This window comes from Lactuca sativa, chromosome 9 (genome assembly GCF_002870075.4).
Source record: "Lactuca sativa cultivar Salinas chromosome 9, Lsat_Salinas_v11, whole genome shotgun sequence".
Classification (NCBI taxonomy): domain Eukaryota; kingdom Viridiplantae; phylum Streptophyta; class Magnoliopsida; order Asterales; family Asteraceae; genus Lactuca; species Lactuca sativa.
In genome coordinates, this window is record NC_056631.2 from 32,112,165 (window position 1) to 32,126,179 (window position 14,015).

Below are 14,015 nucleotides of genomic sequence, written 5' to 3' on the forward strand. Positions count from 1 at the left end.
GAAGTTGGGGATTCCGTTTTGCTTAAAGTCTCACCGTGGAAGGGACTTATACGATTTGGGAAACGAGGAAAGTTGAGTCCAAGGTTTATTGGACCGTTCAAAGTTCTTCAGAAGATAGGGAACCAAGCTTACAAGATGGAATTGCCCGAAGAACTCAATGGTATTCATAACACCTTCCATGTGTGTTATTTGAGGAAATTCATGGGAGATGTTCCCGACATAATTCCAATCTCAGAGTTAAGGATGGATGAAAATAAAAGGTTGATCGAAGAGCCTGAGGCAATTGTTGACCGTAAGACTAAGAAGTTACGACGCAAGATGGTCGACTTGGTGCTAGTCCGATGGAAACATACGAATGGGCCGAATCTCACTTGGGAAACATACGATGAGTCACTTGCTGCCCGATTTTGGAATCATCACCTTAACAAGTGAGTGCATAGTTACTTTCAACTTACACATAGATATGAAGTATTTTATATAAATTATGCGCTATGTGTGCATATTATTTGAATACTTGCTATCTATGCTAGATGAACGTTGTTATACATGTTTTCAATGATTTAAACTGTATATGTATTTTATATCTACGAAAAATGTTGGGGTAAAACATGGGTAGATGCAATAGGTGATGTGTGATAAAATGATGAGAGGCCTCGATGTTGATGTTGTTGATTCTGTTATCTAGCGGAGTATGGATGACGACCACGGACTCTTCTAGACAGTCCAGTGGAACACTAGCAGGCTCGCAACCTGTAGGTGTTTGTGAACGATATGTTCACCGGTGTACTCCATCTGCCACATGGTTGCCTTTAGGACATTTATTGCTGAGGAATCCCCTTAGCAGTAGTGTCCGTCCCGATGATGATCCTTAGGCTAGGTCCCTTATGATAGGTGTTTAGGGACGTAAAGTGAGGATAACGGGAACGGGTAATCGGGTTATTGTTGATCGATGAAATTAATAAACTTATTTATTGTGGGTTGAAAACCCTATGTGCTCACCAGGCTCCCAAGCCTGACCCACTCAGTTTTATGTATTACAGGTAGTGGCGCATGAGCATAGGTGTGATGTTTTGGACGAGGGATTACGGATATAGGCCTGTAGATATGAAATAATGTAGTAAGGCTTATATTGTACTGTTTATGCTTTTGATCTGTATGAACATGACATCCCGAGTCTTTTAATGAAATACATTTCTATGGAAATGCTTTTGATAAATCTTTATCATATTTTTGTTTTGGGACAAATTCCGCAACACTTTCATTTAAAATGTAACTCTGATTTTTAAACAAAGCATAAACAAACCGGTCTTTTCTGGCCGTGATTTTGGGGATGTCACAACCACGAACTCGTAATGCCCATAATGAGTACGAAACACGATCTTCTCCATTTCCTCCTCTCTCACTCTCACCTGATGATACCCATACCTCGGATCAATCATAGAGAACCAAGATGCACCCTACAACCGATCAAATAGGTCATTAATCCACAGAAGGGGATAACGGTTCTTTATCGTTAACTTGTTCAAGTCCTGTTAACCAATGCACATCCGGTGTGAACCATCCTTCTTCTTGACGAACAATATTGGCTCTTTCCATGGAGAACTGCTCGGTCTGATGAACTGCCTACCTAGCAACTCCTATAGCTGAGATGACAACTCTATCTCAGGCGGTTCCAAGCGGTACGACGGATTGGCAATTGGGGCCACACCTGGCACAAGTTCAACTCTAAACTCGACTTGCCTCTTAAGAGGCACACCGGGTAACTCCTTTGGAAATACATCAGAAAACACCCTAACAACTGGAACCTATGAAACTGATCTGATCACCAACTCGAGTATCAACCATATAAGCGAAGTAACCTTCACACCCGTGCTGAATATACTATCAAGCCCAGGTTGTCGAACAAAACCCTGAACCAATCCTGGTGCCCTCTCTATAGATAACTAGTTCTCCCCCACTTGGTTCGAACTACCACTTGATGGCCCTCACAATCAATCACGACACCAAACCTGCTCAGCTAGTCCATACCTACTATCACACATACATCCCCCATGGGAATAGGGATAAGATTGATCAGATAAGGCACCCCAAAGATTCCCAAGACACAACCTGAACCCATTACGACCTATAGATGCTAGCATACTAATTCTAACAATCTACTACACAAATGGCTATCCATTCATAATTAAACCAAGGATCAAAATTCGTACCTATGATTTCTTGCGCTTCAACCTTGACCTCCCATAGCATAGTGGACATCTGGGCTTTCACTCTCTTCATGAGCCATGTAGGATAGTTAGCATTTGAACTTGTGATAAGCAAACCCGTGGGTTCCCCCACTCTTCCCGCATATATCATAGCTCCCTTGGCTTTCGGTACCCAAGTTAGCAACCTCGGACCCTTCATCCTTCAATGAACGAGCCCTCATCCTCTTTCCAAGCCGTGTCTCCTCATCAAGATTTCCCCCAGTAGTCATCTCAGTAGCACCTCTTACAATCTGCAAAGCTGCAGTTCATTCCTCGAACATGGCAATTAGCCTGCTAGCGATTCGACCCACGATACCATACAATTCTTTGTGCAATATCTGCAAACCTCAATGGTAATCATTTTCCGAATCTAATCAATAGTCAACCCCGACCTATCCTGGCCATCAACTCCTGATCCCGAACCTAATCCCCTCGTTAACTCCATACTGAAAATGAATCAAAAGCATCAGAAATATCACCACACATATTGCTACAACCGCATGACGAGAGTACCCCTCGGGGTTTGTGACATCCTTTCTACGCGTATGGGTTCTGTGCTTTCAATAGTACGGGCCCATACTACATTCCACACTTACCCATATTTGTTTCAAGGATCATCACAACTACCCAAAAAAATTTCAACAACTAAGATACGCATACATCTGATACTCACTCTCTCTCGAGGGTGACTAGTCATTCCAAATCTGACCTGCTACATCCATACCCACTCATAATGGTACCCCTATAGCTTGCAAGATAATGCAACATGAGCACTACAAACTCCCTAGGCTATCCTAGGATCCACATCTCACCCTGCCATCAACAGCCGAACGAACCCCGTTGGTGCCAGCTAACCACTGCATGAACACAATCACATGCACCATAACTTAAGTAATCTTAGATTAAAAGATTCAACCCTACGACGGTTACACTCATACATGAGCTGCGTAATAGGATCAAATCCTTCAATCTAACATTATTCAACCCTTGCAGCATGTGGCTTAACGTATTCCATTAGTAGTTAATTCACACCCAAAAGGGTCCTACAACAATTAGCAAGAAAACTCCATATGAAGCAAGGCATCATATATCAGACAATTCTATCATGCAATTCATGAAGATCCCTATCCTACAACTAGCATGCTCTTATCATAACATAACATATCAAATAACAATGTTGTAATTTAGGGTTTACTTACTGTCTCAGGCTGATCAGACACATCACATCCTCCCTTGATTAATTTTGAAAATTATTTTTTAAAACCCTCTGTATTTCCTTAGTGTGAGACTGGATTCACACGGGTGTTACTCCAATTCACTCAAAGTAAGACTCTGATACCAACTTGTAACATCCATAAAAATCATGGCAATTTTAAACTTTTTAAAACCAACCCAAATTCACAAATTGTTTACAAACATAGTTTTCAAAACATTTTCAACATCAGAGTCTCCCAAAATCATAAGACAAAACATGTGGATGTGTACAGTCACCCTTTCACCTTCCCGCAGTCATCTGAAGTACCTGAAACATAACCCAAAACTGTAAGCCAACGCTTAGTGAATACTATCTTGGAGAGGGACCATTTTTGGAGATTAATTGAAGCTTCTAAGTTATTTTGGAGTTAGTTTGAAAGACCTTTTCCAAGGAGGGACCAAAATTGGCAAGTTAGGAAAGTTCAAAGCTAGTTAATGGGTCTTATCTCCCATTTGCTTGTGAAAAACGTGATTGAGACAAGGGAAGAGGGAAATAGGAATTTTTATGAAGAAAAGGAAGATTTAGATTGTTTGTTGAGGAATCAAGCTAAGAACTTAACATATGAAGCGACATCAAGCTTGAGAGGTATAATTTCTCATCCTCTAACAACATATTTCGAATCCAAGTTTTAGGGATGTCACACCCCCAAACCGAAACGGCGGAAACGTTCAGGGGTGGAGGAGTCATATATAGTATCACAATAATTGCATCATAGTAATAAAAGTAAACGCAACCATTACATTGAATATATATAAGGTATTAACATCCGTTTAATTCATTTTTATATACATCGAAAGTATAGAAAAATATAAAAGACGCAACTCTATACGCTCCGTCTTCTCAAAAGCCTGCGGGAGTACCTGTCTACTGATTTCCTGAGAATACAAGCGATTTTGAAAGAGTATCAGCATTAAGATGGTGAGTTCATAAGCATGTTTTTGTAATGAAAACATGTTGGTGAGTCTGTGAAATGTTAGTATGTTCCCAAGAAAATCGAATATTTTCTTTAATAAAAAGGTAGTCTTAAACCCTAAGACCAATTGTAAGTTCGTTATTGAATTAATTTTTTGTGTATGGAAGTACTTGTATGAAACCTCTGGCTACCACCAGTAATGTAAGTAATGTATTGTATGAAAATCCTAGTTAACACCAGTATGTATAGCATGTTCTGTATAAAAACCCTGGATAACACCAGTATATATAGCATTATCTGTATAAAAACCCTGGATAGCACCAGTATGTATAGCAGTTTATTAATTAAAATAAAACCATGTATTTTATCCCCTGGAAATCCTCCAGTATAATGTGTAGTAGTTCTATGAATTAAAATAAAACTAAGAAAGAAAGAAATCCCGTAATCAAAGGTTAGTTTATACTGTTGTGAGTTCGTATAACCATGCCTGATATGAACTAGTGACTTCTACAACGTTCTTCACGCATCGGACGTTATGACATTTGTCACCCCTGGCATGCCTACCTAACTGTAGCTAGTAGTTCAGTTGTGGGATAGTCAATCCTGAATAGATCTATTCACAAATTTCACGCTCTCCCTCTAGGAGACTCTGGTTATACTATGATAGGATTTAGCCCGCACCCTGAAGGGTACAATTGAAGTGATGTCTCACAACCTTGTATTAAGTAGTTTACATGTAATGTAATGTTCACTTGTACTTTAATCTATAAGTATGTCTTGTAGAGTAAAAATAATTACACTTAAATAATTATTTAGTATGGTACTCTTGTATTTAGAAATAGTAATGTATACCATAAACCATATTTGTCATAGTTTATGTGATTGTTAATGTATAATCCTGAGATGGTAAAACTGTGTATTGAAATCCCAAACTATACCGTATTGTTCTGAAAACTATGAAATTATAGTTGTGAGTTGAAAACTTCCCTTATGCTCAGCATGTTACAAAAGGGATAAAATGTATAAATACTTTATAAAATGTGGTGATCTTTTGGGGATATCAATTGCATACGTTTAAAATCCTGTTGTAGTTCTGTGTTCGACTTGTATTCCCCTTGAAAACGTTAAAATAATAAAAGCGTAGGGGTATGAACTCACAGTTGGATGCATGTATGTGCCGAACAACGAGACTTGAAATGAGGACCCTCGAGTTGTTGTACCCGAAGTTAACTCACAGTTAAACACATATTTATATTTAAATTAGCGAATCCATTAGTTAAAGTGTTTGAAAAACACTTATTTTTGGTTAAGGAATGTTACCGAGACTCAATCGAGGAGGAAAAGTGGGTTTATAGCCAAGATTCATGGTTTAGGATTGATTGCGGCCGTGAACTATTCTCGGCCCTGAACGGTTTTCTACCCTTGAAGGGTTTACGACCCTTGAATGGTTTGCGGTCGTGAACTGATTTCGGCCCTTGAAGATTTGAAGATTTGAAGGGTTTACGGCCGTGAACTCAAGAATGAATAATATTTGATTTGCTGAAATGGTGAATGTTTGATGCTCCAAAACAAGATCCAAGGTGGATTGGGTGATAGATGAAGAGAAAATTTGAGTTTTCGGTTGGTGGTTTTAAAGAGAGAAAGTAGTGTTTTCGGCCAAAAAGTGGATATGAGGGTAAGAACAAACACACACACACACACACTATATATATATATATATATATCTACACACACACACACACACACACACATATATATATATATATATATATATATATATATATATATATATATATATATATATATATGCTGGGTTCACAGTTGGTTGTGGGGTCCACCCAGCCATGAATGGTTTACGGCCGTGAACAGCTTGCGACCGTAAACAGCGGAATGCACGAGACTTGATCTCAGGTCCCATACCGGGTTCGGAAAGCTTTCTTAGGAACATCACCCTCATGGACTCGTAATTGATGGTACCCTGATCTCAAGTCTATCTTTGAGAATAGCTAGCTCCTTGAAGTTGATCGAAGAGGTCGTCGATTTGGGGAAGAGGGTAACGATTCTTGATAGTGAGCTTGTTCAGTTCGCGATAATCTATGCACATTCGAAAGGACCCATCCTTCTTGTTCACAAATAAGACCAGGGCTCCCCAGGGTGAGGAACTTGGTCTGATGAATCCCTTGTTGAGTAATTCATTAAGCTGGCTGGATAACTCTTGCATTTCTGCTGGCGCTAGACGGTTAGGGGATTTGGCTACGGGGGTAGCTCCGGGGATTAATTCGATTCGGAACTCGACTTGGCGCTCGGGAGGAATTTCGGGAAGATCTATGGGGAAGACATCAGGAAAACTACAGACTTCAGGGATGCTCTTGAGGTCTTTAACTTCCTGTTTTTCGTTAACAACATGGGCTAGGAACGCATGACACTCCTTTCACATATATTTTTGGGCTTTGATGCACGAAATGATACGAAGGTTTGAACTGAGTTTATCACCATAGATAATGAGGGTTTTGCCAGATGGCAGATTGAGACGAATGGCTTTTTCATAACAAAGGATATCAGCATGATTGGGGCTCAACCAATCCACGCCGATGATGACAACAAAGCTTTTTATGGAAACTGGAATAAGGTCGATTGGAAAAGAATGGTCGTTTAGGATAAGGGTACAACCTATGAATATGTCGTTAGTGATCTCCTTCTTTCCGTTAGCCATCTCGACGGTGAATGTTTCAGTTAAATGTTGGGATTTATGCTTGAGTAGATGTTTAAATGCATGACTAACAAAGCTCCTCTCCGCACCACTATCGAAAAGAATCTATGCATAAGAGTTGTCGAGGAGGAACGTACCCGTAATTACGGTGGGATCAACGACTGCTTCCTCCTGGACCATAGCTAGAACCTTCACTGTATTGCCTGCAGTTGTCTCTTTCGGGCAAATCCACTTGTAATGCCCGATTTCACCATAGCCATATCAAGCTTGACCAACTCCAACTCCAGGAGCCTGATTGGTTGGTTGTACTTGTGTCTTGCAGAAACGGGCTATGTATCCCTTTTTGCCATAGATGTTGCATTGCATGTCACAGAAGGATCCGTGATGATGGAAGTTACACTTATCACAACTTGGAAGGTTACCAACATATCTACTGGCAGGTGCTTGAGTTGCAAGAACATCAGTAGGAGTGGTAGCGACATGAACTGCCACTACTTCTTGTTTCTTGGAGGGCTCCTACAAAGACTTGCCCTTGCGCTTGTTCCAGGACTTTTTCTTCTCACCACTCGCCTTTGTTGGTTCATGGGCGGCTGCTACGGGTTCAGGATCAACCCCGTGATCTATCAAAGTCTGCGCCAGACACTTGGCGTTGTCAAATGTGAGGTTTAGCAGCCAAGATGTTTCCATGAGTTGGGGGTGTCAGTACCCATATGTACCTCTTAATTTTCTTGCTTTCCGGGGTGACCATCCCAGGACACAGAAGAGTCGGGTCGTTGAACCTAGCAGTGTATGCATCAATGTCAGAACCCTTCATCTTCAGGTTCCAGAGCTCGTGCTCCAACTTTTGCATCTCGCCCCTTCGCAATACTCCGCAAGCATTATTTCTTTCAAATTATCCCAACCCATGGCATTGGCTACCAACAGAGTTAGGGATTTGACTCGGCTATTCCACCAAGTCGGTGCTCTATCAGTGAAGGTGCAGGCGTCAAACTTCACCGTGTTTGCCTTGGGGCACGCACCGATCTTGAAAATTGATTCGATCTTCTTGAACCAACGAGTTTGGGCAATGACACCTCCATTGCCATCAAAGGATTTGGGTTTTGCGTTCATAAAGTCTTTGTAGGAACACTCCTTTGGGTGTCCCTGACTACCATCAAGATTAAGGGGATGGGTACCACTTCCCGATCCGCTAGTGCCGCTAGAAATGATTTGTGGCATTACGACAGCCACAACGGCTGTAACTGCTGCTTGGAACATAATAGGATCGAATTGAGGAGGTGGTGGCAGCGGATCCGTCAGAGGGTTGTTGTTATTTCTGTTAGGTCTCTTCCTGGGAGGCATCTTTCTCTAAAAGATACAAGGGGAAAATGAAGATAAGCCTTCTATAATGATCACGATTCGGATATTTTCGAACAAGATATATCTTAACCCTGCAACATTAATAGAGATTTACAATAAAGGTTTACTAACATAAGCAATGAATTATATTCTTTCATTTGTGAGGATTAGTACTACTTGTAACGACTCTGTGCAGTGTCATAGAGTTATAGAATACTCCTATAGTATTTTAACTATGTGCTTCATTAGTATCGGATTTGGTGAGTTTTAGACTTGTCGCAACACCACAGTCACTCCCAAACGTATGTTGGTCATATCTCAGACAAATATAGTTGATAAGGTTATATTGGCCCCACATATGATTACATAACTATTGAGGTTTAACCGTAGTGCTCGACTCGTCCTAAATACTTTTATGTAGTTCTTACTATGTTACAGCTTCTAGTATGTATGCATACTAGTATACTTCTTGTAAAATACTTAAATTTTAAAAGTATACTTTTAGTTTCAGAGCGCTTCGGCCGCTTTAATGTTTATAGTTGTATACCATGTAAGGTTCGGTATACTTAGTTCATTATAAACAATAGCTCTGATACCAATCTGTCACACCCCCAAACCGAGACGGCGGAAACGTTCGGGGGTGGAGGACGTCATGTATAGTATCACAATAATTGCATCATAGTAATCAATGTAAACACAACCATTATATTGAATATATAAGGTATTTACATTAGTTTGATTCATTTTTATATACATCAAAAGTATAGAAAAATATAAAAGACGCGACTATATACGCTCCGTCTTCTCAAAAACTTGCGGGAGTACCTGTCTACTGATTTCCTGAGAATACAAGACATTTTGAAAGAGTATCAGCATTAAGCTGGTGAGTTCATAAGCATGTTTTTGTAATGAAAACCTGTTGGTGAATCTATGAAATGTTTGTATGTTCCCAAGAAAATCCAATATTTTCTTTAATAAAAAGGTAGTCTTAAACCCTAAGACCAATTGTAAGTTCGTTTTTGAATTCTGTTTTTGTGTATGAAAGTACATGTATGAAACCCCTAACTACCAACAGTAATTTAAGTAATGTATTGTATGAAAATCATGGTTAACACCAGTATGTATAACATGTTCTGTACAAAAACCCTAGATATCACGAGTATGTATAGCATGTTTTGTATAAAAACCTTGGATAGCACCAGTATGTATAGTAGTTTATTAATTAAAATAAAACCATGTATTTTATCCCCTGGAAATCCTCCAATATAATGTGTAGTAGTTCTATTAATTAAAATAAAACTAATAAAGAATGAAACATCGTAATCAAAGGTTAGTTTATACTATTGTGAGTTTGTATAACCATGCTTGATATGAACTAGTGACCTCTACAACGTTCTTCAGGCGTCGAACGTTATGACATTTGTAACCCCAGGCATGCCTACCTAAATGTAGCTAGTAGTTCAAGTGTGGGATAGTCAATCCCGAATATATCTATTCACAAATCTCACGCTCTCCCTCTAGGAGACTCTGGTTATACTATGATAGGATTTATCCCGCACCCCGAAGGGTACAATTGAAGTGATGTCTCACAACCCTGTATTAAGTAGTTTACATGTAATGTAATGTTCACTTGTACTTGAATCTATATGTATGTCTTGTAGAGTAAAAATAATTATACTTAAATAATTATTTAGTATGGTACTCTTGTATTTAGAAATAGTAATGTATACCATAAACTATATCTGTCATAGTTTATATGATTGTTAATGTATAATCTTGAGATGGTAAAACTATCTATTGAAATCCCAAACTATACATATTATTGTTTGCATGTGTGTTAAGTACTGACATGTATTGTTCTGAAAACTATGAAATTATAGTTGTGAGTTGAAAACTTCCCTTATGTTCAGCATGTTACAAAAGAGATAAAATGTCTAAATACTTTGTAAAATGTGGTGATCTTTTGGTGGTATCAATTGCATAAGTTTAAAATCCTGTTGTAATTCTGTGTATAAGTTCACAAAAACTATTTGTGTTCGGCTTGTATTCCCCATGAAAACGTTAAAATAGTAAAAGCCTAGGGGTATGAATTCATAGTTGGATGCGTGTGTGTGTCGGACAACGAGACTGGAAATGAGGACCCTCGAGTTGTTGTACGTGGAGTTAACGAAATCCTAATAATAATTAAACACATATTTATATTTAAATTAGCGATTGCATTAGTTAAAGTGTTAGAAAAGCACTTGCTTTTGGTTAAGGAATGTTATCGAGACTCGATCGAGGAGGAAAAGTGGGTTTACAGCCAAGATTCACGGTTAAGGATTGATTGCGGCCATGAAGGGTTTTCGGCCGTGAACTGTTCTCGGCTGTGAACTTTTCTCGGCTGTGAACGGTTTTCTGCCCTTGAAGGGTTTATGACCCTTGAATGGTTTGCGGCCATGAACTTATTTTGACCCTTGAAGATTTGAAGGGTTTACGGTCGTGAACTTAAGAATGAAGAATGTTTGATTTGCTGAAATGGTGAATGTTTGATGCTCCAAAACAAGATCCAAGGTGGATTGGGTGATAGATGAAGAGAAAACTTGAGTTTTTGGTTGATGGTTTTAGGGAGAGAAAGTAGTGTTTTCGGCCAGAAAAGTAGAAATGAGGGTAAGAACACACACACACACACACACACACACACACACACACACACACACATATATATATATATATATATATATATATATATATATATATATATATAGGTTGGGTTCATGGTCGGTGGTGGGGTCCACCCACCCGTGAACAGTTTGTTGCCGTAAACACCGGAATGCACGAGACTTGGCTGATTTTCGATGAAAAACTTGATTTTTCGAATGATTTTAATCCTGACACTTATATAATTTTAATCTATATAATGTAAGTTGTTTTCAACCCTTACAAGTTTGACAAGATTTATAAAATTTGAAATTTTTATTTAACGGGATTTGACTTTTGTTGACTGAAAATGGTTCGGGTTGTCACATCATCCCCCCGATAGAGGGAATTTCGTCTCGAAATTCTAAAATGAATACAATTACAGACTAGGGAAAGAGATGCAGATACTTCTGTTTCATCTGATCTTCGCGCTCCCAAGTGAATTCAGGTCCCCGCTTGACATTCCAACGATCCATCACTATCGGGATGCGAATTTGTTTCGTTCGTTTGACTTCCCCATCCATTATTTCAACTAGCTCTTCCACGAAGTTAAGACTCTCATTGACCTCAATTTCTTTGAGTGGGATTACAAGAGTCTCGTCGGATAGAAACTTTTTGAGGTTTGACACATGGAAGACAGGATGTACGTTGTTAAGTTCTTGGGGGTAAACAGAGTTTGTAAGCTACAGGGCCGATCCTAGCGAGGATCTCGAATGGCCCAATGTATCTCGGATTTAGCTTTCCATGCTTTCCTAAGCGTATCATTCCTTTCCTGGGTGAGACCTTCAATAGAACGCAGTCACCAACCTGGAACTCCAAAGGTTTTCGTCTTCTGTCGGCGTAGCTCTTTTGTCTATCTCTTGAAGCCTTTAGTCGTTCTTGGATTTGCACAATCTTTTCGGTGGTTTCTCGGATGATTTCTGGGCCTGTGAGAGTGCTATCGGGGACTTGTCCCTTAGCTAGTTACGTGTCACCCGCCTCAGCCCAACATAGAGGGGATATGCACTTACGACCATAGAGGGCTTCAAACGGTACAACCTTGATACTGGTATGACAACCGTTGTTGTAAGAGAATTCAACCAATGGCAAATGGGTATCCCACGATTTACCAAAGTCGATAACACACGCTCTCAGCATGTCTTTTAGGGTTTGAATGGTTCTCTCACTCTGCCTGTCGGTTTGAATGGGGTTATTGCAGTTGACAATGAAATTGGATTAGATTCTATGACCTAGATGATGTTTGACAACAATAAATCTAATTGGAGTGCTCAAACTCATCCATGATGATAGAATCATGTATAAGCTTGGATTAAAATGGATTTGGAGATAACATGATGAAATCAATGGAATCCATTGTACTTGAAGTATTGGATTAGTAAAGGAAGTTCATATTCAGGAATGGATATATACTTTTTGAATGATATGGATACAAAACCATAAAGGCATGAATGTTCTTTAGATGAATGTATGAAATAATTGGCCATAAGTGCATTTTGGGAAATCTGGGGATAACTACATGTTAATTGACATCTAAGAGGTAAATGAAATTCATGGATATGGATTGACACTTTAGAGATGGAATTGGAACATAAACATGAATGATCTCTTGATCTAAAGTGGTTCTAGTGAGTGTTTTAGCCTAAAAGGCTATTTGGGAAACATGAAATGGAATTGAGGATTCCGTGGTTAGTTTATGTATTTACAATGAGATTAAATGTGGTTTCATGTACTTGTTAACTTTCATATGAGTGTTCAATGAGTTAGGAACAAACTATGTGAATTTTAGAATGTATAATTGCAAATTGGACTAGTTAGACTTCATTTGAACTTAAGGATCATCATATCCTTAATGGTTTCAATGAGCACTTAATGGATTAAGTGGAGTGTGCTTGGATGGGATAACACCTCCTAATCATGTGTTAGCCTGTGAGGACCTAAATAAATGGTACAAAGGGATTTGGAAAAGGGTATTTAATAATTATGCCAAGTAGGGTGTTATTTTGAGAAAAATCGAGTCTTGGGTGTGTCCAGGCATGAAAACACGGCCCATGGAAATGCATGCCTTAATTTCCACGGCCGTGGAAATCTCTAATTGTGAAGATACTTGTTTTCTTCATAACTTTTACATACGAACATGGTTTTACACGCGGTTTTCGCCTACTTTCATATTTTTTCAGGAGGAATAGTGTGAAGCAATAAAATTTAGTATTTGAACCTTTTAGTGGTATTTTGGTCATTTTAATGACTTATTTTCATATATGGTGTAGGTAGTGTTTAAGGAGGATTGCTGTACGAGAAAGGAACTAGAAGAGCACTAGCTAACCTATGTATGATTGAGGTGAGTACGTGTTGGCATTTTTCTACTTTGGGGTACATGGCAAAATGGTTTTATGATAATAAACCACTAATGTTTGATATATGAAATGTTTTTAAATGAAAGTGTCAAATGTTTTTGGAAAAGATAATTTGAAAGAATGCCATGAAGGAAATAATGTTTTTGAAAGTAAAGAACATTTTCGAAGATCGAATGTTCTGAAAAGGTGTTTGAAATACAGATGCTTTACTTTTGAAATGAGTATTTTGATACTAACATATGAAATGTGTAAAACTTGGAAAGTAATGACGAGAAATGGAAAATAATGAAAAAAAAACTAAAAGTAATGACAAGAATCAGAAAGTAATGAAAAGAAAACTATCAGTGCCATGATACCTAATAAGAGGCACTAGAGGAATCTATCGTGGTGGCACCTCCCTTCGCGATATCCTAATGAAAATGATACCTTGGTGGATTGATTTGTTCTTTCCATCTTGGTCTAGACTTATGAGTGGTTACATTATTGGACGTAGACCCTGAGTATAAAAGTGACAATTGTT